Source organism: Linepithema humile, chromosome 6 (assembly GCF_040581485.1).
Source record: "Linepithema humile isolate Giens D197 chromosome 6, Lhum_UNIL_v1.0, whole genome shotgun sequence".
Classification (NCBI taxonomy): domain Eukaryota; kingdom Metazoa; phylum Arthropoda; class Insecta; order Hymenoptera; family Formicidae; genus Linepithema; species Linepithema humile.
The window spans coordinates 24455242-24478386 of record NC_090133.1 but is presented as its reverse complement, the minus strand read 5'-3'; the positions used below and the strand labels follow the sequence as shown (position 1 = coordinate 24478386).

The window sequence follows — 23145 nt, the reverse complement described above, 5'->3', positions numbered from 1 at the left end:
AACAAATACAGTTAGTTGTTTAAAGATTTTTAAACGCGGCAGATTTGGGTGTGAAAATTTTTTAACAATTCGCAAACGTATGCATACATATTCAGTATATTATTGTGTTGACAGCATTTCCATATAATGAGCAGTAATAAACCATTCAAAAGTTCCAACACAACATAGTACACTGCTACAATGACGATGTATCACGCATCACTGCCCGTTAATGCGGCATACATGGCCGCCTATTAATTTATCGGCGTATTATGCAACGTTAACCGTCTGATCGCCGCGGCTTTATTAAAATTCACCACGTTGACAATAAAATCACTACAGCTACTCGCGGAAATAGCTGTACGCTTTTGTGTTCAGTGTGCAGTGGACAATAGCGGTAAGAATCGTTGCAGTCGGCATAACTATCGTATCACGAAACATGGAGGTAGAAACGTAATTTTCACTGCAGATCGATACACCAGCAGCAGACGCGCGTATACTGACTAAACGAATATTTAAGAATTCATTATTCCTTCGTCCGTCTCGGTTTATCCAGCGGGAAAGCTAAGCCTCGTTGAGGATCGAAAATCTCGAATAAAGCGAGCCATGCATTATAGATATCCATTCGAACCGCCGGCGCCAAGTCCGTAACTACGCTGTTCCGTGGTAACGCGGTTCTCACCTGCGAAAGAGAACCTCAGTTTTGACGTGTCCCGGCTTAGGCGGGGGAGAAGCGAGAAGAGCCGCGAATCCCGAGTACGAAAGGAGCGAGGATCGGGGAACGGCAAAGCCGCGCTGGCGTGGAAGAAAGAGGAACAATATGGTAACCGGCTGGAGAGAAAAACGGAGCAAGAACGAACGCGAGGGTAAATAAGGGGAAGAGGGATGAGGCGGAAGTGAAGGAAGCTGCGCGGTAAAGCGAGCAAGAAAGGGCGAGAGGGTCGAAGAGAAGTGGCGCGAAGGCCTTCAAATGATTTAGCCCCGCCGTGGGGTTAGATCCGCAATTTCGTTTGAAACATTCATGAGAAATATCCTCCTGGCCCGGTACCGCAGCTGCAGCGTTTAAAGAATTGCACCACGCGGTCGCGACCGTTTACTTATCTCGATGGCTTCCTCTTCGGGGCTCTCAGCCTCGCAAAACGAGGATGTTTCGCCCGCATAACCGGATCTTTCTTTGGAGTCTCGCGGAGGAAGAGCGGAAGATGGGTGGAGCACAGAGCGGGGAGAAATGGTTGGCAAGGGAAGAGTGGGAGGTACGAAGGGGAAACAAAAATAAAACAAAGGTCGGTGAATTTCATGGTCTTCTCACGGCCGAAAGAAATTCTAAGCGCAGATACTCTCCTGCTGGTACACCAGATGAGCTTTAACGAGGTTACGGGTCAACGCCAATTTCCTAACCAGGTAGGAGGATTTCTCGTCTAGTCGTGTTCCGCTGGACCATCTACGACCCGAGGCTTTTCCCGAACGTCGCGGCTTCACATAGACAAGTTGCGAAATATATATATAATTTATATGGTTTCGAGGATCGATGAAATTCGTCTTATATCAAGACGTTCCGGTTGCCATGAATAATTGTCCGACCGACTTTCGGAGAGATATCGAAGTTTTAAAGAAAAATTTTTGATAAATAAGTCACATAAAATTAGGATTAATACATTTGGAATATTTTACTAATATATTCTCTACTTATAAATGTTATCTATTAATATTACATATCTTATACTTTTTGTAAGATCCAAGTTTTAATTAAACCAGAAAAATGCAATGATGTAACCATATGTATTAATAAGACAGAGAACGAATGGTTATTATGAAATTATTAAAAGATAATGAATATTTAGCATATGTAGAAAAATTTATAAGTTTATAAGTTGTCATTAGAATGATTATGTGCCCTGTCATTAAAAATTTATTGCATTTTCGATTTTATTCTGAAAAATAATCAAAGCGTGTTCAATGATCCCGTTCGACTTTATCATCTCGATTAAATTATAACATTAGTAATATATAATGAATACTTAAAATATATATCTGTATATCTATATATGCTGTAGATACTTAATATAAAGTCGATCTATTCTTCTAAACATATATCTTACTTGTAATTGATTCAAATGATGTCTTTCGTACTTAGACATTTATTATCAAATTTAAATTCGAAATTCTAGACGTCATTGACGTCAATGCGAGCTTCTCTTCGAGAATGAACACCGAGACGACGATGATGTACACGGTCTGCGTCATAATATACCGACTCGGTTTGTTCCGCGATGTAGCCATGGTTCCGGATTGGAAGCTTCTTCGTCAGAGTATTTTAACGCTCGAAGCCACTTTCCTGTGCGAACTGACAAAAGACGACCATTTTCTATCTCTGCAGCCTGAGTGTACGTACCTATATACACATACATATATATATATATATAAATTGTGTATATATAGTATATCCGGCGAGCGCAATAAAATGAGAACGCCGCGTTAAACTTTATTGCGGACGGAGGTTGTTGCTCGCATTTCTGCGGCGTCACCGTCGAAAGAGGCTGTTATAACTTTATCACTACGCTACTCGCGTTGTGGATCGGCATTGTGGCTCTTTTTTGACTCGTTAATGTTTAGCATTTAATTCCCGCGCATTTTAGCTTAATTGCGCGATCTACTTCTAATTGACGAGCGGAGAAAGTGTTGTTGAATATTGAGAATATCGCGAAGCGAGAATCGGTAAGGCGATCGTAGAGATTCTCTCTTGGCAGGATTTTTATAGGCCGGTTTATATGCCTGGCATATAAAACGGCGAGAAGATTGAAGACGAAATATCGTTGAAATTTGGAGTGTATGGATAGTGTCTTAAAACGAAGTCATCGGATCGTTTTCAGCTCTCCATGTCTCAATTTTATTGACGATCAAAACCGATCTTTGATGTTCGCATTCAATGAATCGTTCGATCATCCATAGCATTGTTATTGCAAAATTTATTTTTATACCACGGTTGCACTACGTGCTCAAGATTATGCATAGACGCGCGCCGCGGCACGGTATCTTGCATAAAGGCAAATGTGTTTTAAACTGAATTGCAGGATTATGCCGTTGGCGCGTATACCGGTGTAAATGATAAAATGACGGTTTATAAACGTGGCGTTTATTTAATATCTTTTACATAAAAGAGACCGTGAAAACTGGACTACAATATATATATATATATGTTCTTTATAACATTATTTTAGTTTTAACTTAATGTGCGCATCATTAGCGTATAAAAACTATAACAGCTTTTGCAGAAACGGCGAGATGAGAAGATGAGATAGCATCTATTACATTTTCAATCTTTCACGATGCATATCGTAATAACTTTAACGTGCTTATATGCGAAATCATAATTACCACCGCCCGGTCGTTTCAAATTTCCGACTTCCCCCTGCCGTTGGGAGGGGGTGCAAAACAGAGATGGGAAAGCGGAAGGATTATAGGGTCTAAAACCATCGTCCTGCCTTTTCTTCCCCCTCTCTTCTCGTCCATCCCCGTACCCCCTCATGACCATTAACTAATTGCATTCTACTAATTACTCGCAAATCCTTCCGCTCCCGCTTCCCCGTGACTCTGTATACCCCCGGTACACGATCGTAAATACCTCAACTTCCAAAGAGCCGTGAGCTCCCTCCGGCGCTCCACCTTCCTCCGGCTTGTCAAGAACACAAATAAAGACTTTAGACCGGTTAACCGATCCAAGCGAGATCGAGTACACAAGAACGCTCGTCGCTTTCCCACTTCAATCGCTTCGCAAACCGTAGTGACTATTGCAGTTTTTCGCAAGCGAGCACTCGGAACACGCAGTTTATCGCGCGGGAGGAGACCATTGTGTTTCGGCATAATACGGACTGCATTTACGAAACACGGAAAATATATTCGCTTCTATTTTAATTCGGGAATTCGGAAATAAATTGCTGTCGCCTGGCCCTAACACACCGCCGGCGGATCGCGGCGCCAAATAAGTCTCTCTTTCCGCACGAGAATGCGGAAATTAATTTCAAGCGAAATCGGAATGCGAAACCGCCCCGAAATATCGCGATTAAGAGAGGCCGTATATTATTCCGCGCCGAGTTCTATTTCACGCGTATGGTATTTCGATCTTTGCGCTGTATCGTATTGTATCAGCCGCCGTGTGCAGATCGTATATCACGCTGATAATAATTCTTATGACTGCCGCGAGGAAAAAAAAGGATTGTTGGGGCAAAGATATACAGGGCGCTCTTAACCCGAAATCTCTACGCCATTCTGCCCTCCATTCATTACCCTCGCTACCCTTCCCACCTATTCTTTCGCCACAAATCTGAATCCCCCATCGGCCCAGCCAGCACGGAACGCGAACGTGACCTCTCGCTGGTACAGCGAATGCGGGATAAAATGCATTGGGAATTACGTATATCCCCCAGTGTTCGTCGAAGTGAAATATTTCCTATCGAGAAGCATCCCGCCAGCGGCGGAGGGGCGGAGGGTTCGGGCAACGGCGCTCGGCCAGGCGCCGGTTTTACTCGTGGGAGAGAAAGTTTCGCTAAAACGTTTCCGCTGATAAATCTTGTTTACAGATGGGCAGGCTCAGGTGATGCGTGCGCGCTTCGTTCTCGTCAAAACTTAAAGTACGAGGAACTTTCGAAATTCACGCGGGACGCCGCGCGGCTACGTGCCCCGTCCGCGGACGCGAGCATGCTGTCGTTGGCCAACATTGATAATTGGCAAGAAACGCGCGTCGGGACTCGACGGGTCGGGAGTCACGCGGGGAATGACTTTAGAGCACGTCGTGCAGTTACAGGAATCACGGCCTGGCGAGTACATGGCGAGTACAGACGGATATTAGCAGCAGCGGCGTTGAGTCGAGGTAATAATCGCTGGTACTAACGACGCCACTTGTACAGATGTAGCTAATAATGTATCTAATTTAATACATAGCTTGCTAACACAAAATCGTCTTTACACAATTGGCCAATTTTGTCTAATCGAAATAATACGCGGTGATTTTCTTAAATTATTCTATACTTGCTTCTATTCTTACTCAAAAGAATGTTCTTAATTAAATCTTTTCTCGAGTTACTTAGCAGTATTCATGACTTTACTATACGCGTTCATTAATTTTTGTAGCAATTTTTATTTTTATAGTTTTTCAACATATTTTTTTAATATATGCAAAACAATGGAAATACAAAGAAATAAATTAAATTTTAGGAAAAAAAATAGATTATAAAACTTTACTTTTTATCTAATTCCATACAGCTTTTACCTTAATAAAGTTGTGTAATATAAGCATAAGAAGATAGAACTGATTATTAAAAAGTTGTGACAAAAATAGTGCTCAATCAAACTTTTGTTCAGAAAAAGTCAATTCCAACCTTTATAACGATGTTGAAGTATACGGTTTTTGAGTCTGCTTCTTTATGATTTGCGTAACTTTGTATAATTCATCATTCTCTTCCAACATGAGCATTGTCCGTTGGGATAATGGATATCAAACTTTGTAATCTTTATACATTGTTATATGTATAGAATGATGAAGATTTTTTAAAAAGTTATGAATTGCTTGCTGTAAGAAGCTAATTTGATTGATAAGAATATAAATCGATGTTAAATATCATGTAATACGTTTTCCGTAAATAAAATAAACAGTAGTATTATTTAGAATATATCGTACCTTTATGTGTAGTGTGTGTGTGCGCGCGCGCGCGTCGTGTGTGTGTGTGTGTGTGTGTGTGTGTGTGTGTTTATACATTTTTTTTAAACAGCCATTTTCTCCATTCAAAATTTAAAAGTTTGAGACTTGAAGTACTTAGCGCAGATCAAATAATATTTTCGCTTGGTTTATAGTATGAAATTAATTAGTCACACGGTTGTTAACCTACATTCAGAATTATGAAAAATTTTAACGTCATTTATAATAAGTAATGTTAACAATAATGAGAAAAGAATGTTGCCCTCCAAGGGAAGAATGCGCTTTTCAGCGCATCCAAAGGTTTTAATAATTGTTACAATATTCAACAGCTGCTCGACCGTCTACGACAAGAGGACGAACGAGTGGCCACTCATAAGTTGAATGTAAACGACCTGCCTGTTGAAATATCGATCGCGAATGTAACGGGTAGACGACGTTCATTCACCGTGCGATATTCACGAGAAATATAAGCAAGGCGGCGATACTCGCATATGTCTCACATATCTTCTTTCAAAGTATGATAATATTTAACAATAAATAAATTTAATAATAATTTGAAAGACAATAACTACAAACAATAATTACAAACAAACAATAAATACAAGAATATACATAATATATGTGTAAAGAATTTGATGACTTGTATCTACAGACAAATGATATTTATATTTTTTAGTTATCACGTATGCAAATAAATATAATAATGTATTGAGTTAAAATATCAAAATGTTAGGATTTTTAAAAGAATATGTAACTAGTAATTACACAGTTGAAAATAAAGCAGTCTTATCGATCACGGCAAGTCCAATCAGAAAATCAATAGATAGATGTCGAAGTTCATCTAATCCAATCACGGAGTTATTCATCAATGTCTATCCTCATTTCCTAGCACACGGCAAAATTATCCCTTGAGATACCTACAATTATTCATAGGATAGTGAGACTTTCCACCGTCATCTGCTTACGGTGTTGCAATCACCTTCAATATATCACTCATCATACCGCCGAACGGATTTTAGATGTGACCGTCGTGCTGTAGGAGTGATTTAGAAAGTCAGGAATAACTTTAGCGTGGAATCGGCGCGGGAAACGCGCTGCGTCAGTGCCGTTACGTGAGATTACGGCTAACCGAAAACACGGCGAAGAGGGTGCCATCCCTCGCCGGCGTACTCATGCTTCAAGGAAAATATAATGACAAAGAAAGGAAGGAGAGCGAGAGCATTGCGCGTCGCGTCGCGTCGCGTCGCGAACGCCCATCTCTCAATTTGCATTTTCAGCATTTTGCTCGCAGGCAAATAACGACTTCATTACGGCGCTCATCAGATATAAATGACATATTTGATTTGCGTCGGCGTCGCCGCCGCCGTTGTCGTCGTCATTTCCCCGTCTCGTTCGTCCTTTTCGTCGTCATCTTCGTGCCCGACGCCCGCCGTCGCCATCGCCGTCGTCTTTCGCTACTCACAGACGGCGTAGACGACAATGGATACTGGATACTTGCGTATCCAGGCATTCTGTTCTCTTAATGAGAGGACTCTTCTACAATCGGCGATCAGTTTGCGAGCAAGACAGACGTCGCTCATATTGAACCATCCGCGACGATTAATCAGGCTCCCGCTTGTCGATGTGCCACCCGTCACCTCTATTTTCATAATGGATAGTTGTGAACGATTTTAGCTGTAAGCTATCGAACTCGTATATTGACCAGCTGTCATTACAAGCTGTTCACATACCATTAACCGCTATTAATGGATTTCAATTCTCACATTATTAACCAAGCGCATAATAAAATTTGAGTTTAGTAGCTTACTTTATACATCGTGTTAGTCGCTAAATTTATATGTGACATATGCAGCAATATATGTGACATATGCGCAATTTAATAAATATTAAAAGCAAAATCATTTATTACATTCGAGTTATTGCTGTAGTTTTCACAGAAATGTAAATATGATTCGACATCATTATTGTGATAATAAAAATATTTAATGCAGATATTTGCTGTGACAAATAACAAAGAAAATATGTCACGAAGACCAAAGTAATAAAATAGAGTTATCGGTTTAAAAGTCGGATACGACGAAAGTCAATCAATCACATGTCAGACGGAACGTCTGTTCCGATATTCTGGATTATCTCGCACGTTCTCTAACAGCTTAAGAGGGATTAAGTGTTCAAAATATAGAAGGGCATTGACCTCAGCTAAGCAGAAACACTTGTAGAGCGCTCGCTGCACCTAACGATAAAGTCCGCTTTTCACACCGGATTTTTGCGATGCGTCGGGTCGAGGGCGTTTCATTTGCTTCGCATATCCGATTTCTCGAGGTTCGCAGCGGAGATCACAGCGCACGCGCGCGCTATTGTTATATGATCCTGATCACCGTGTCGAAACAGGCGCGTGATCAATTCTGGCCGGTAAAAACATGTAAAATGCGATGTTACCGTGACAAACGCTGCGAACATACGCGTTTCGCCGCGATATATATAATGGCGCGGTCTCATTTTTCATTCGCTTCGTGAATAAATGTTTCTCCGCCACAACAGAATGGAATATCACGAAACAAGCGTTACCCGATATTCGTACAAAGCGATGCACTTCTGCCGGGTGTTATGAAAAATTACGTTGAATCGTATTTACCCTGTCAAACAAATTCGCGTGCGTGCGGCCAGGATAATTCTACACTGAAGACAATAGCATTCGGATTAGGATGCCATACGCTCGAGTACATGCAGATAGATAAATTTGTACGTTTATACGTTTGGGTGGTAACATGAAAAATATGGAAATATGCAAGTTTTACAAAAAACTTGTAAAATGATTGACATATCTATATCTGAAATTTGATAAATATGTATTACACTTCTCATGAATGACGTGATCTGAAATGTTCGAATATACTGCAAAATTTTACCTTCTACCTTTTGTATCTACCGATAATTGGAAGTCACAATTGCCGTTGTTTCTCTCGGTGCCCGTTTTCACCCTCACACGGGCCGACACGCGATGGCACCGTCCGTGCAAATGCCGGCAGAGCGGAAGCCGCTGGCGAGTGACAGGTCCCCGGTATTTTTTTTCCACCTACCATCGCTCCTCCTCTGCACGATCTAGACTTGATCCGTCACACCGGCTGCTGCGAGATGGAATACGTGATGAGCACTCGCCACAGTTGTTTCCGTCCGGCGACGATTATCGGAAATCGATGGTATTTCGAAAATGACGGGCAAAATGCGGCAAATGTAACAATGTAGGAAACATGCCGTTAGAGAGGATGGTCCCGGCCGGAACAGAACGGTAGATCAGCGGCAAAGTGGGTTGGCGGAGAGGAGGTGAGGACGGTAGCCGTCAGGTAGCCGGGGAGAGAAGGCCGATCGTAGGCTGCGAAGGGAGATTTGGGTTTAGAGTCGAAAGGGAATCCGCTCTGCCTAAAGCTGGATCGAGAAAGAACGATGGAACGCCTTGGCAAGGATGGGTGGGCCGCGCTCGCATTCGCTGCCCGACGATATACATCTTCGGGATCCGATAAGACAGGATAGATACGTCTCACGGCATCTTACCTCTTTACCCGCATTAAATCGAATGCCAGAGTATTCTCATGCATGCCAATTCCTCCATCCAGCCCTTCTCGCCGCTCTCTCTCTCTCTCTCTCTCTTCTCTCTCTCTCTCTCTCTCTCTCTCTCTCTCTCTCTCTCTTTTTTCCTCTCTCTTCCCTCTGCGGCCCACCTCGTATACCTTCGCGTTGCCGTGATTTATGCTTTAACGTAAATATCGTTGTCGTCGTGGCTCGAGTGCCCCTTGAGCTGTGTTACACCGCCATGGGCGCCATTTCCACCTGTTCGCGAGATTGCGCGTGCTTATGTACGCGCTCTCGTGCATATGGAGATTCCTCGTCGAGGGTAAAAAGGGGGGCTTTCGTGACTGATCGCCTATTGTCGGCGTAAGTAATGTAAAGCACACAGTAAACATAAACCATGGCATATTTACCTATGTATAGGAGCGAATATTGCAATAAGAAATATTTATTGCATTTTAGCAGCCTTATTTCACACATAATGTCAGTTAAATGGCAAATGTTGCAATAAAAATATTCTCAATATTTTGTAATATATGTTTCATTTTGAAGAGATTATATTTTCATTGTCAGATCATTCTTTATATCGTATATAAAACATATATTAAATACATATATATATTAATATATTATATTTAGACAGACTTGTAATTAAATTTTAAAAATTTAATTTTATGGAAAGATAAATTTATCTAAAACAAAAATAATTAAAATTTTCTATGAGCAGAAAAATGAAAACCAAATACTTTCATGATAAATTAATAATTTTGAAATTTTTATTTGCCATGGCATAAAAATATATTTATTAAAATAATAATTTTCTGAATTTTTAAAAATTAATTAATGAATTTTGATGAATTGTATATATTTTTGCTCCAAAAAATAAATTTTTATATTAATTATTTTTAATTTATCTATTTTTTAAGAGTTTCAAGATGTTTTTCTATTGTGTATATACAATATGTGTATATATATATATATATATATATATATATATATATATTACATTATCTTAAGAATTGAAAGAACAATAAAGAATTTTAGTTTTCTTTGTATATCGAGAACAAAGATTTACCTCAATTCTTTAGGATTTTTATCCCCGCAAAGAATATACCAGTTCAGCACTGCAACCTCGTTATTTTTAACTACGCGGTCTGCATTTACACCATTTCGGCACGTTCGGTTAGTCGTGGCGCAACACGGTTGCATTCACCGAGATATATCGCGATGTACGCAAAGCCCTGCTCGATGAAACATCGTTGCTTGATCCTTAACACGAACATCGCGAAATACCAATCGAATTGCCTGAGCCTATTTAGACGAATTCATTAATGCGAACTGTTACATTCTGTTACTATGCAAAGAGGAATCAATCGGTACGCGTAGCAGCCGCTGCTACGGACAGTTAATGGCTCCCACGTTCGAAGAATTTAAGTCACGTAGAAAAACTATTTGAACTGCGCGAATTAGCATTCGGCGCGGTGTCCGATCGAACAGGCGTTTCATCGGTGAGAGACAATAGAAAAATCAGCCGGTGCAAATCGATGGGCAAATAATGTTGGACGACGGCGCGGTCAAATCCCGATTAGCCTCCAAAAATACTCGCTGTATTCCGCTTAACTCACTCAGAATCAAATGTTTATTTATTAAATGAAAAATGTGATTTTCACGCGAGTTGTTTTTACACAATCGTACATGTAAAATTCCTACCATTTTTTTATTTATTTTGTATTGATATCTTTATAAATTGTCATACATAAATAAAGAAAATTTATTTTAATTTCAAATTTATTAGAATTAGAAAAAGTATTATATAATAATTAGAATTAAATTTTGACTCAGCGAAAGATTTAACATTGAACGCATGTTCTTCTTGACAAGCACATTAAGCATTTTTATTACAGTTACGTCTTCTTTAATGTTCTTTCAATCCTCATATATGGCATTTATACAATTTAGACAATTAACGACATCTAGCTTCAAAGATTTTCTCTCTCGTGATATTTTTCCAGCCGTATGCGCGCCAGTTTAACGTCAGCTTGTTCAAAGTTTCGCGACTCGTTCCTTTCGAACCGATCCACGTCGTTTACCGGATCTCCGCGAGACTCGAACGGCGATAAACTCGAAGAAATTAACCGGGCCATCAAATTGTACTTTGTAGAGAAGTTCTCATTGGCTTTCAGACTTTAAACGTCGCGCATTACGAATTACTGGCCATACGGGTCTTCAACTCTCAGCTAATTCGCAAACTTCCTTCATCCGTTTTTTCTAATTCGGTATCGGCTTAACTTCAAATCTGACGTGATGTTATTAATCATAACTTTAATAATTGATTTGAAATTAATAAAAATTTAGAGACGGAGTGATACAATATGTTTCTGAATAAAATAATTAACATCTGAATAAAATCGTTAACATTATTTTAAATATCAATCACATATGCTTCATGTTCTTGTAAAATGTGCCAATTTTAATTCAAATCCAGAATAACTGTTATTGTTATAGACAACTGTTATTGCAGTTTTGTGTAACATTTATCAAACATTTATGTCGTAATCCTCATTCTATGGTGTGCTGTACAATTGAAAAATTAATCGAAGATAATTTGCATTTGTTTCACACGCAAATACCTGGAATCGTGATTCAAACAGGCACCGGCAATATTATTGCACCAACGAATGTTTTAATACGCTTTAATCTCTACGTTTGGTAACATCACATTTCTATAAACGAGCGTTGATACCGTTCAGCTATTTGCCTGTCTGATGGTTGCTCAAATTCTTTGTGAGGATAAAAATGCGCTGTGGCGTGTTATATTAATATTTATTCATATTTCTGTTTAATATCGTTTTACATCACATGTCATCGGTCCGAATATAAATGTTTGCACGTTGGAAAAACACGTATGTATAATATACAGATCTTTTTTTTTTTAAATTAATAATTATTCATTAAATATCAAGTATATACAATTGCTGCAATTACTTTAATAATTATCTGCATTTATTATTTAAAAAATTTAAATTACTATATAAAAAGCACTTACACTATTACTAAGCAAAATTTTATTTTATAATGATATGAAAAATATTAAGTTTTTTCGAAAAAGTATACATTTTAACAACATAAAAAATAATATAGCAAAATGTAGAATTAATTGAAACATAATGACTGTTTAACGTGTGAAACATATGTGTTTTAAAAAATATGTGCCGGAAAGATATAAATTACATTGATGCATATATTAACATTAATTACTATTATGGGCTAATATGAGTACCTGGCCACAACTGCGTATTAATATTATGCATTTATATATACATAAACCACGTATATCTAATATTCCATATCAACGTATTATTCAATATCCTCAAAAGCGATTTTCATAATAGGGAATATCATATGTAATGTAATATCATAAATATTGGATAAATTGTGTTAAATTATGAGTAAATTGGAGGATAAAAGTATGCAATAACCATTCTATGAGCAGAAAAACGTATAAATTTATAGTAAATTTTTTTGCTATTCTAAATATTTTTATTATTTTCAGAAATAATTTAGAGAGTTAAAGAAATAGATCTTTTTCTTTTCATTTACAAAAAATATGACATAATCTTTAATATTTTTTACTTTAATGTGCTTTGTACTTTTAATTTACTGAAAAATTAATTTTATAACTACATTTATAGCATAAATATGTAAACACGTATTATATTTAATACTATAAATACCTTTATATTATACCTTTATATTATTGTACATAATATGCATAATTACTTAATATTCATAATTTTATACTTATATTAGATCATGATCAATGTTATATATATACTAATTAAAACAAAAATTGCATTAACACTGTACATTTTATACATTATTATAATAAAGCAACTCTCAGTTATACAAAAATCACACACAGTTATAATTAAAACGTGAAGAAAGTAAAATATTAGCTATTTTTTCATGATTTTTAAAACTACATAAAATGCAAGCAATTCATACCTACATATTAAACCGCATATGAATAGAGGCGAACATAAATTTCGAGTGAAAGTTATTGGCTCCATTAAGTTTCCATGAGGCGCAAATGCGCGTTCGCGCGCGACACCCGCAATTAGCATACTATTTCCGCAGAAATAAAAACTAATTAACGTCTAGCGCAACGCGCGCGCGCCTAACACGGGGCAGCGTATTATTAGAAAATCGATTTGGCGAAACGACCGCGACGGTATCGCTTTTTGGAGACGGCAGCGGTTACGACGGCGACGGCAAATAAAGCAAAAACAAATCAGATTGATCCGATCGTAAGGACGTGGAAATTCGCCCGCCGATTTTCGAGCCAGCCATCTCTCCCCCGCCGTCTGCATCGCCATCCCTTCGTCGGGAGATTATCGCAATTGCCGGCGGGGCGGAGAGTGGTCTCGGTGCCCGCGGTGATTACGTGAAATGGATATGGGAAGGAACGAGTCCAATCTAAGCATCACGCTTCGATGGGCAATATCAGTGGCTTATCATCCTTCCTGGCTTCCTGGCTGTACACGCAGTTCGCGCCGCTTGTAATATAAATTCACACGCTCGTCTTCCCGCGCGGGTGAACGCTGAAATAAGCCGACACAGTCTGCACGCGAGCAAATGTCACCTTCCTCACGTTGATATCGCCACTACCATCGTCGCTTAAATCTTTCACGAGTGGTATCATAACGGAGTGGAACATCAGAGAGTCTAATGTTTTCTAAAAAAATCAATTTTTTGTTTAATTTCTTGATTTATATTTTCGTATGTACTGATTTATCAAGGAAATTCATTTTCGACTAATCTTATTTCCCTGCACATTTCCTTGCACAATTATGCAAAAGATAAAATATCATCTTCAAATTGGATTAATTAATCAATACATTTTCTCCCCGTTTAAACTCGTCGGTATCAATCCGATCGTTCACTGCGCGTCGCTAATATCTTCGTTCTCTGCTCTTACACTAAAACTTCACGATTTCTCAAATCCCTCTTGAACGATTTCGCGACGACATTTGCGTTTCACCTCACTGATTTTATCCCGCTTCAGTCGAAAGGCAGAAAAGTCGCGGTAGATGTATTTCTATGCTCCGACAGACAGAGGTCGAGAGGTGAATGGATATACGCGTATTGATACACATACACGTGTGCGTCATATACATATACGTTTAAAATATTCCTCGTGTGCAGGAGCAAAATCGAAGCATTTGGTGCGCTTTGTTGAGTTGTCGCCATCGTCGATATCGATGCTCTCTCTACGTAACGGACAAGGGTGAACCCAGGAGAACATAACGAGAAGTTTCCTCGAGTTTCTTTCTCGTCGATGCTCGTCAACTGTCTCGGACGAAAAAATCCCATTCGTGCTGAGAAAGCACAGAAGGATTTCGCAGGATCTGGAAGTTCTGTTATAATGATTTTCCTCGGGCTTCGCAAAGTCAAGAATCCTCACTCCTCGTTTATGTGCCATCGCACCGACTCGAGGAATCTTCGAACTGAATGCAATTTAACCACACCATTTATTTCTATTATCATAATTTAACTGGCAAAGTAATACATATATACACGAAGAAAATTTTATATCAAAAATTACTAGTAGAGCCGCGGACCATGAAAGAATTATAAAAATTTTTACTGTTTTTCACATAATGGCTATAATATTTAAACTTATAATTCCTCTTATGGTCCGCAATTACTACCGTATCAGTAATTTTTGATATAAAATTTTCTCCGTGTATATATATATCTCAATGAACAATTAAAAAGCAATTCAAACTTTGCATTATTTCTTTACTTTCTTTTACACTACTTCCGTTATTATTATTTTTCTGAGCGCACATTTATCTTTATAATGAATTAACAAAAGTAAGTGGGTTATACATAAAACGATTTTAATATAATTTTTTTATTCTAATTTTAAAATCAATTAGATTGGACAAAAAATTAGATTTTCTTTATCGATCCATCAAAACTACTCTTTTTGAGGAGGAATTATGCCGAGTTTTATATCAGATCGTAAAGTAATGTATTTAATGTTTTATTTCATTTACCGACTACTCTTAGACAAGATTAGAATAATTCAAGAATTTGCCGGTGTCGACATTTGATAACGTTTCAATTTCAGAAGTTATTCGAACGAAAAGACATTCGGGGGAACGTAACTCGATTCATGTATTTCCATTTTGGGTACGAATAAGATTAACAATCAAATGAAATTCTGGAATCTTCGGAGCGTTATAAAATCATTTCTCGCTGCATATCAGGAGTACCAGAGAATCGCGTCGCCAACATGGCATGTATATACGAAAATAGTTTTATTAGCTAGCGATCCGGTCGTTAGCATGTACGAAAACTCACCGGGTTTTTAACACCGACGTCGGGATTTAAAGGATTCGCAATAGGATTACGGCCATCGATCATAACGCGCACCTGTATCTGCCTTAAGCGGCAATATTGGAAGCGGATTTTAACGTCGGTTTTAACGGTCCGTATCGCGTAATATTATCCTAGTATTAATAATGGCGATAAATCAACAGACTGGGGAATAACGTTCGACTTCGGGCTCGATATTCCGCTGGGTAGTTCGGCACAGTCGAATGTATATAGTGGCACTCCAGGGAGCCGCCGATGTATGCTACGAGTTTCTCCAGCACGCCGAAGCACGAAATGCGCTTCGGGGATGGCGGAGGGAAAGACAAAATTACGGCTGCAGCGTGCATAATGATCTACTTGCGAGCTCTCCGATGCGCGGCGAGGAGATTTACAGCCGCGGTAACACTCGCAAATGTGGTCGCTTCTAGATACCGTCTTCCAAGAACGCAACCTGTCCTCAACGTTTCCATGTGGATACAAGGGAACATACACGCGCATGGCTAAAGTTTGCGCCGCTCGCCCGCAATACGATCTATCGGCAGATAGCGATACCGCTCGTTATCGCTTCGGCTTAGTGGCAAATGGGACGATTACTTCCATCCAACTTTACGTACACAAATCATTAATATTACAAAATTAAACACAATTACATTTCATTACTGTAATTTTTTTTATCGGGACTAATTATTTTTTATAATTTTTCTTGACGTCAAATTGGAAATTAGTATCAAGTACAGTTTGTTTAAGATGCATTGAAGAGCAAAGACTTCTTATGTATTTTATAAATTATTTATTTTTAATCGTTTTTTAATTAGAGACTATGCATGCCTCAATGTTCTTATTACAAGAAGATTAAATCGATCGAAGGAAATGTGTCATTAAAATGTAATTTTGTAAAAGCGAGTGTCTTATACAGAATCTTCTATTTATTTCGTGTTACAATATTATTATTATTATTATTATTATTATTATTATTATTATTATTATTATTATTTTAATTAATAATGTTATATCCAAAAATTCAGTTCTACGGCTCGCTGCATTGTTCAATTCCGCGCGCAAGAATACGTCGCATATACATATATACACGTGGAACCAAACGTATGTTTCCGGCGCGCGCAAGTGCGTGTTGACTTTTCTAGATTTACATACACGTTCTTTGACTCGTCTTTACCCTGGCGCCGGTCGTTTTTTGTAATGCAAATTCGCAGCAAATCTACCCGTGAAACTGGCAATACCTTTCCCTTAACGTACTGCCGGCCCGATATCAACTCTTCCGCCGGAGCTCGTTCCCGAGGATTTCATTTACGAGGAGCTTCAGCTCCCACCGACAGTCCTGCCGCGATCTCCACAACCTTCTCGGATTTAGCCAAGATCTATTTGCCGACAAACCAATGTCTACCCGTCTCGTTTCTGCCGGCTGTTTAGATCGTGTCCCTCCCCCTCCACCCTCTTACAGCGGCACAATTTACATATCTCCGATTGTACTTAAGTCAGGTTATCACCTCCGAAGATGTTTCCTTCCTATTGAAGGATACTCACCGCGATCGTCTAGCTTCTCTCCGCGCCCCACGCTACGCCTTAGCGAACGTCGTTGTAGTCCTTCCATCGACAAGTTTCTACCAAATTGCAGCCTCTTATCTAAATCGTTGGTCGAAACAATAGCTAATTCCGCCCGACCATACTCCCAAGTCGGCTTCAGAATCTATCGAGGTACTTAGCCGCAATGCGGATCTCTTCCATTTCGAGGATGGTTAGGCGCTTCATAACAATCGACTCCATCTACGCGTTGCATATACCTCCTGGAAATCCTTAATTTAGGCTCTGTGGCGAATACACGCGCCTGCCAGAACTTTGCGCGTGGCACACACTCCTTATCTTTCGCCAAATGCGCTTCGCTTGCTACTACGCGGGCTAAATGAGTAGGTGATGATCACATCAGAAGGTGTAAGTCGCGTAAATTAGATGCTATTAAATTATATATACGTATAATTTGCTTTAAATTATCACCTTTCAATTTCAGCTATTTTCAGAACGCTTTATTCCAACGGAGCAAAAACAAGATATAATATTAAGATCGTGTTATATTAAAAATATTTTTCAAAAATGCACAAATATACATATCTATATACATACATTTCTTATAAACATTTCTTATAAAGATAAATGAAACGGCGTATATCTATTTATATTTGGAAATATGTGTGTATGTGACGCGTTAAAGTTATTGATAAAAATCTACTTTTAACATCTATTTTAAGTATTATCACAATTAATTTCCATATTTATTTTCTCACTGACTAGTCAATTTTATTGATAATATTTGAGCAGACTTTAATTGTCAGCAAAACTGACAAAATCGATGAATATTTCAAATTTCATCAATTCATGACACGATTGTACTCTCCGCTAGGTTTGAAAGATTTACCATTTTCATTTCGAATTCAATGTTCGATGCCACACGCGGAAGACGTATGGCAAACGACATATCACCTCTCTGAAATATTATTCGTGTTACCGTTTTCGAATAATAATACATTTAACATTGAAGATCAAATCTTCTACATGCATACAGAATTAGAAAAAAATTTAATTGCTTTAAAAGATTTATTAATATTATGTTTTATTTAATAACCTATCGGGTTTCTCATTAGTCCAATAATTTTGATACGTGCTTAATTATATGATCGACTGTATAAGATTAAAAAATTTCGTTGTAAAAATCAATCTTTAAATAAGAAACTATGTTAATAATATGCATTTATGCGTGTATAAGATATGTTATGCAAAAAAAGCAAATAAAAATCGTTGCTATTATATAAAAAAATGTACAGCATGTTAAAGTAATATGATGGTAATACTGTAAAAATTATTTTGCAGTGATGAGTTTGATTTTTCAAATTATAAAACACGAATTTAATACGAATAAAACATATAGCAAAATATTACAAAAATGACACGAAACATTATTTTTATTCAAGATACGTAAAGTTCTGCATGTGTACTAAACACAGAATGTTTTTAGAATCTATTAATATTGTTGTTTTTTCAGCGTTTGTATTTATTTAACGTTATGCAACGTTTAAATTTCTTTAACAATTTCAATACGTAATTGATAAATAATTTTGAAAGTAAAGTCAAACTATTATCGAAATAAAAACTGCCCGGTTAATTAAAGCAGAAACGCTTTTGGGTCAATTGCAATGTAATTTAATCATTCACTGAAAATATACAATAGTGTAGGAAATAAAGGACAACGTTTTATCTCTGCAAAAACCATTTCGAATATAAATCTTTTTTTTAACTTTTATTCTATTTTCTCCTCTTTCTGTATGTATAATAGAAGATAGTAGACAGAATGCAATTTTCCGAATCAGAGCGCAATTGAAATGTATGTATATGTGTGCGTGCGTGTGAGTGTGTGCATGTGGATGTGTGTGCAGGCGCGCGCGCATGCAATGAGATGCGAGTGCCGAATCTTCTTCCAAAGTTTTAATATAACGTCATTTGACTGTGGCGTATTTTCATTTCCTATAAATGCGGGCTATTTTTTAAAAATAACTTTGCAGAAAACAGATTGCTCGGATATTTCATTTCTGTGATGCAGCGACCCTCAAGTCATTTATCTGTTTTAGTCGTAACAAACAAGCGAGCAAAACAACGGAAGACAGGTACGCCGGTGCCTTCCCTTTTCTTTTCTCGCTCCATGAAAATTCGCTACTGATTCCTCGTCCGGGTGCGTTCTCGTCGGAAGCGTAAACCGCCCGAAGTTCCATTTGCCGCGCTATTTTCTAGCAGCACAATAACTCTCCGTTGCCGGCGCGGTAGGAGAACGGCCGCACAACCCGTGGCGTGCGCTTTACGTGGCTGTACAACGTTTTAATAAGTGGCCAAATTACCGTTCCGGACGCACATAATCCGACGGTTTTAAAAACTCGCCAAACAGCGCGGGGGCGAGAGACGTCCGGCGACGTGGCCTGCGGCGGGGTGTTAGGCAGGGTAGGACGGGCAGGGTGGGCGGAGGGATGGCATGGGAAGGAACTCTTTATGCGAGCCCGACAACCCGCGAGCCCGGCGCGGAGCGTAATTTGCTTTAGTGCCGTCGCGTAAATTTCAGGATGATGAGAACGTACGGGCGCCGCTTAACCCGTACCTCCCCCCCCCCCTCGACTGGGGACGGTAGAATGAAGTTTCGGACCACTAATGCGGTCAGTTGTCGAATGGGCTCGCCCGAAATCCACGTAATGCCCGTGGAGTTTGCCGGCGATAAAAAGACTCGGCTGGCGGTCAATCCTCTTCCTGTCGATCCGTCGCGAGCGCGGCACGCGCGCGAGTACATAAACATTGTTGTACACAGACGTACACATACATATACACGCGATCTTTCTCCGGCCCCATTATCGCGCCGTAAAGCAATTTGGAAATCCGAGCCGGCTCGAGCGCGCGCGCAATTTCCTGAGCGGCTCGGCCTTGGGAATACAACGGCTGTTCGACCGGTTTTTCTTTCCCGCGAGGGGTAAAAGAAGCGGAGATTAAAGATTAACGTTCGGCGGCGCGATCGCGGGGTGCGGAACGTGTCATGTGGATCGCGCATAACATCATGGTGCGGTAACGAGACACGTTGGATTGAGTAATAATTGAACGTCTCTGTGGCGATGATCGAGCAGTGATACATTCCGCAATGTATAAAGATTTCGCCGTAGCGTTCCACTCGAGCGTTCCAATCGAGGGAGCTTTTTATTCGCTCGCTATATTTTATCAATTGCCGTGGGCTTTTCGATGTCGACGCTTTATCAGCACGATAATTAGTTTTACTGCCACATTAGCCTCCCTGAATGTTTACGCTAGAGTGCACCTGCGATCGTTTCGTTTAAAATATGATAAATTACATATAAATACAATATTCACGTATTCATGAGCATTGGAAACGGCATTTGATACGTACGCGAACATTTTGCGCGATGTGACGAAGTGCGCGATGAATATTCCATCGTATGTGAAAAATTGAAAATGGAGGAAGCGATCCGGCGATGGCCGTTATAAAATAACGCAACGGTTGCGCTTGAAACCGTAGCGCTTCCTCCCGGCCGCCGTTGTCCGGCTAATAATTGAACACTTTGGCGAAAGAGCGAATCGTCATATGGCCGGGCGTTACTGTGCGCATTTCGTGTAGCGAGCAGAATTTAGATTTCACCGTCGACGAGGGCCCCATTTTCGTGTGCACGCGCCCGATGAATTTTTCAGCCGGCAACAATCGTACGGCTTTAGTATATGGACGCGCGCGCTCATGGAGCATTAACTTCAAAAGGGTTATTCGCGCGAGTTAAACAAGCAGTAAAAAAGTCGGGGTTTGCGCCGCCGCGTCCCCGGCGTGCCGAGGAAAATGCATTGGAATTTCACGGCGTGACTCGCGGTGCATTCGTTCGCACTCGCTCGCTATTGGCGTCGTTGCGAGCTTGCATTTCATCGGTCGGTCCGTGAAATCGCGGCGCTTCAAAGCCTGGCCGAAATTTGAGGTTCACTCGAAAATAGGCACGCAGTTCGGCTGCGACGCGATATGAAACGTACACGTCTGTGGAAAAGCGATAAGAGAGAAACCGGACCTCGTTTATCCGACACGCACTTCAACTTTTAATGGTGTGCCATCTTCGTTCGCAACCCAGATAATTGCGGTCCCGTTAACGCGGTTCCGCAAACTCGTGTAGTACGTGTGAAATTACTGCGCGCGCATAAATGAGGATAGAAATTTAAATTCTTAGGATTAATGATCAAATTGAATTTGTATCATTTGATATACAATGTACATCGTGATTTTTTTTACGTCTGCGCATCGAGAATATTGTTTATTAGAGCTGAAAAATATATTTACTGAAAAATATGCCAATCGAGTATAAATAATTAAAATAATAATTTAATATAACGTTCTGGTATTTCGGTTCTTAATTTAATATAAGTCTTGGATATAAAAATTGTGATCAAATCGACCACTTGAACATAAAAAGCAATAAGCCGTTCCTTTACTTCTTCCAGCTTCATAGCATAATAGAAGCATACTTTATAGTTCACAGATCACTAAACGGATGAAGCAGGATAAGTTTCATACATTTCTGACAGACTACAGCACGTACAAGAGTCAGAATTACAGGGGACGATATTAAGAGAGGGAACGATATTCCGGTGCCTTCGTGAATAATGCATAACTTACTATCCTCGAACACTATCGCGGGGGCGAGATCAGATATGTAATAAAGCTTTGAAGAGCTTTAGATATGATTTTATATTTTACGGCGATTTTACACATTCCATTTTTTATGATTATCCCGGATGAATCATGTGAACAATGTTTTCGCAAAAATTGCTACTGGCATTGAACGACGAGAAAAAAGTTTATTCGTTATTTTTATCATCTTAGATAATTATATAAAATATCTAAATTATTGTAAAGATTAGTAAATAATTGTGTTTCTCGAAGAGGAAATATTTCACGTCTTTCTTCGTGGATAAAAAAGTCTAGAAGATGTAACTTCTTCCATAAATTTTCAGATGACGTCTTTCACACTTGTTGTTTTGGAACTTTTCTCGCAAGGCTATAAAACTGCATGAGACGTAGTGTCAATTAATTTAGTAGAATAATAATATTTGTATATATATAAAATTGTTAATTTTTTATTTTCTATCCACATTAATTTTGTGGTATCATATTACGGAAGAATATATCTTGTCGAAAATATTCCAACCAAGTATCAGTTACAAATGGTTCCGTGAGATGAACGTGTAGCCGTGTCATTGAGGACGCGGCGGCTCGGGAAAAATCATGTGCATCGCCGGCGGGCCAGATGTCGACGACGTCGCGGCATTACCCGAGAACTAATTGCCCTCGTATTATCTTCGTTCCGAGAGACCTCCATTCGCCGGGCCGCCACCCTCGTAATCAGCCAGGCGCAGACCTGTCTATCACAGTCCTCCAGGTGGGAGTGTTGTAATTTGCAAGCCGATATCACAACGGCATCGTGTTTACCGTTACATCTGTCAAGCTAATGGACCCAGATTAGGGCTCAACCCGTTATCATTGTCCCATTCCCTGTCTTTCTATCGCGACGGTGCGCCCTGTTCGCGAAATCCTGAGTGACTCGTTAATCCGTCGTCCAGAAAGCCCATGTTATCGCCGATAACACTGTCATTTTTGACAGTCAGTATTATTCCGTCAGTTACGGGGCCGAGCATCAAGCGAACTGCACTGCCAGTAAGAAGCTTAAATCGAAATGTCGCTTGGATTGCCGACCCTGCGCGGCGATCGCTTACGATCCTGTCCCATTCGTGTAAATGTGTAGAATCCATTCGTAATTATGTACATGCCTGCACAAATGTTTACAAAAGTGAAACGTGCCTCCACACATTTACATATTGTTCACGCAGAGTTGAGTATTGCTTACACAAATGTTTACAGTGTTGAAGTGTGCTTTGAAATTTGTACAGCTTAGTGAAAATGACGTCAGAGACGAAGTCTGTTTGTAACTTGTTAT

General features: G+C 39.4%; 1 protein-coding gene across 2 annotated transcripts in view; it reads left to right on the top strand.

Annotated features, from left to right (window-relative positions):
* LOC105672314 (Dpr-interacting protein kappa) overlaps window positions 1–23145 on the top strand; it is a 157197-nt gene that overhangs the window by 52163 nt on the left and 81889 nt on the right. The window lies entirely within an intron of this gene.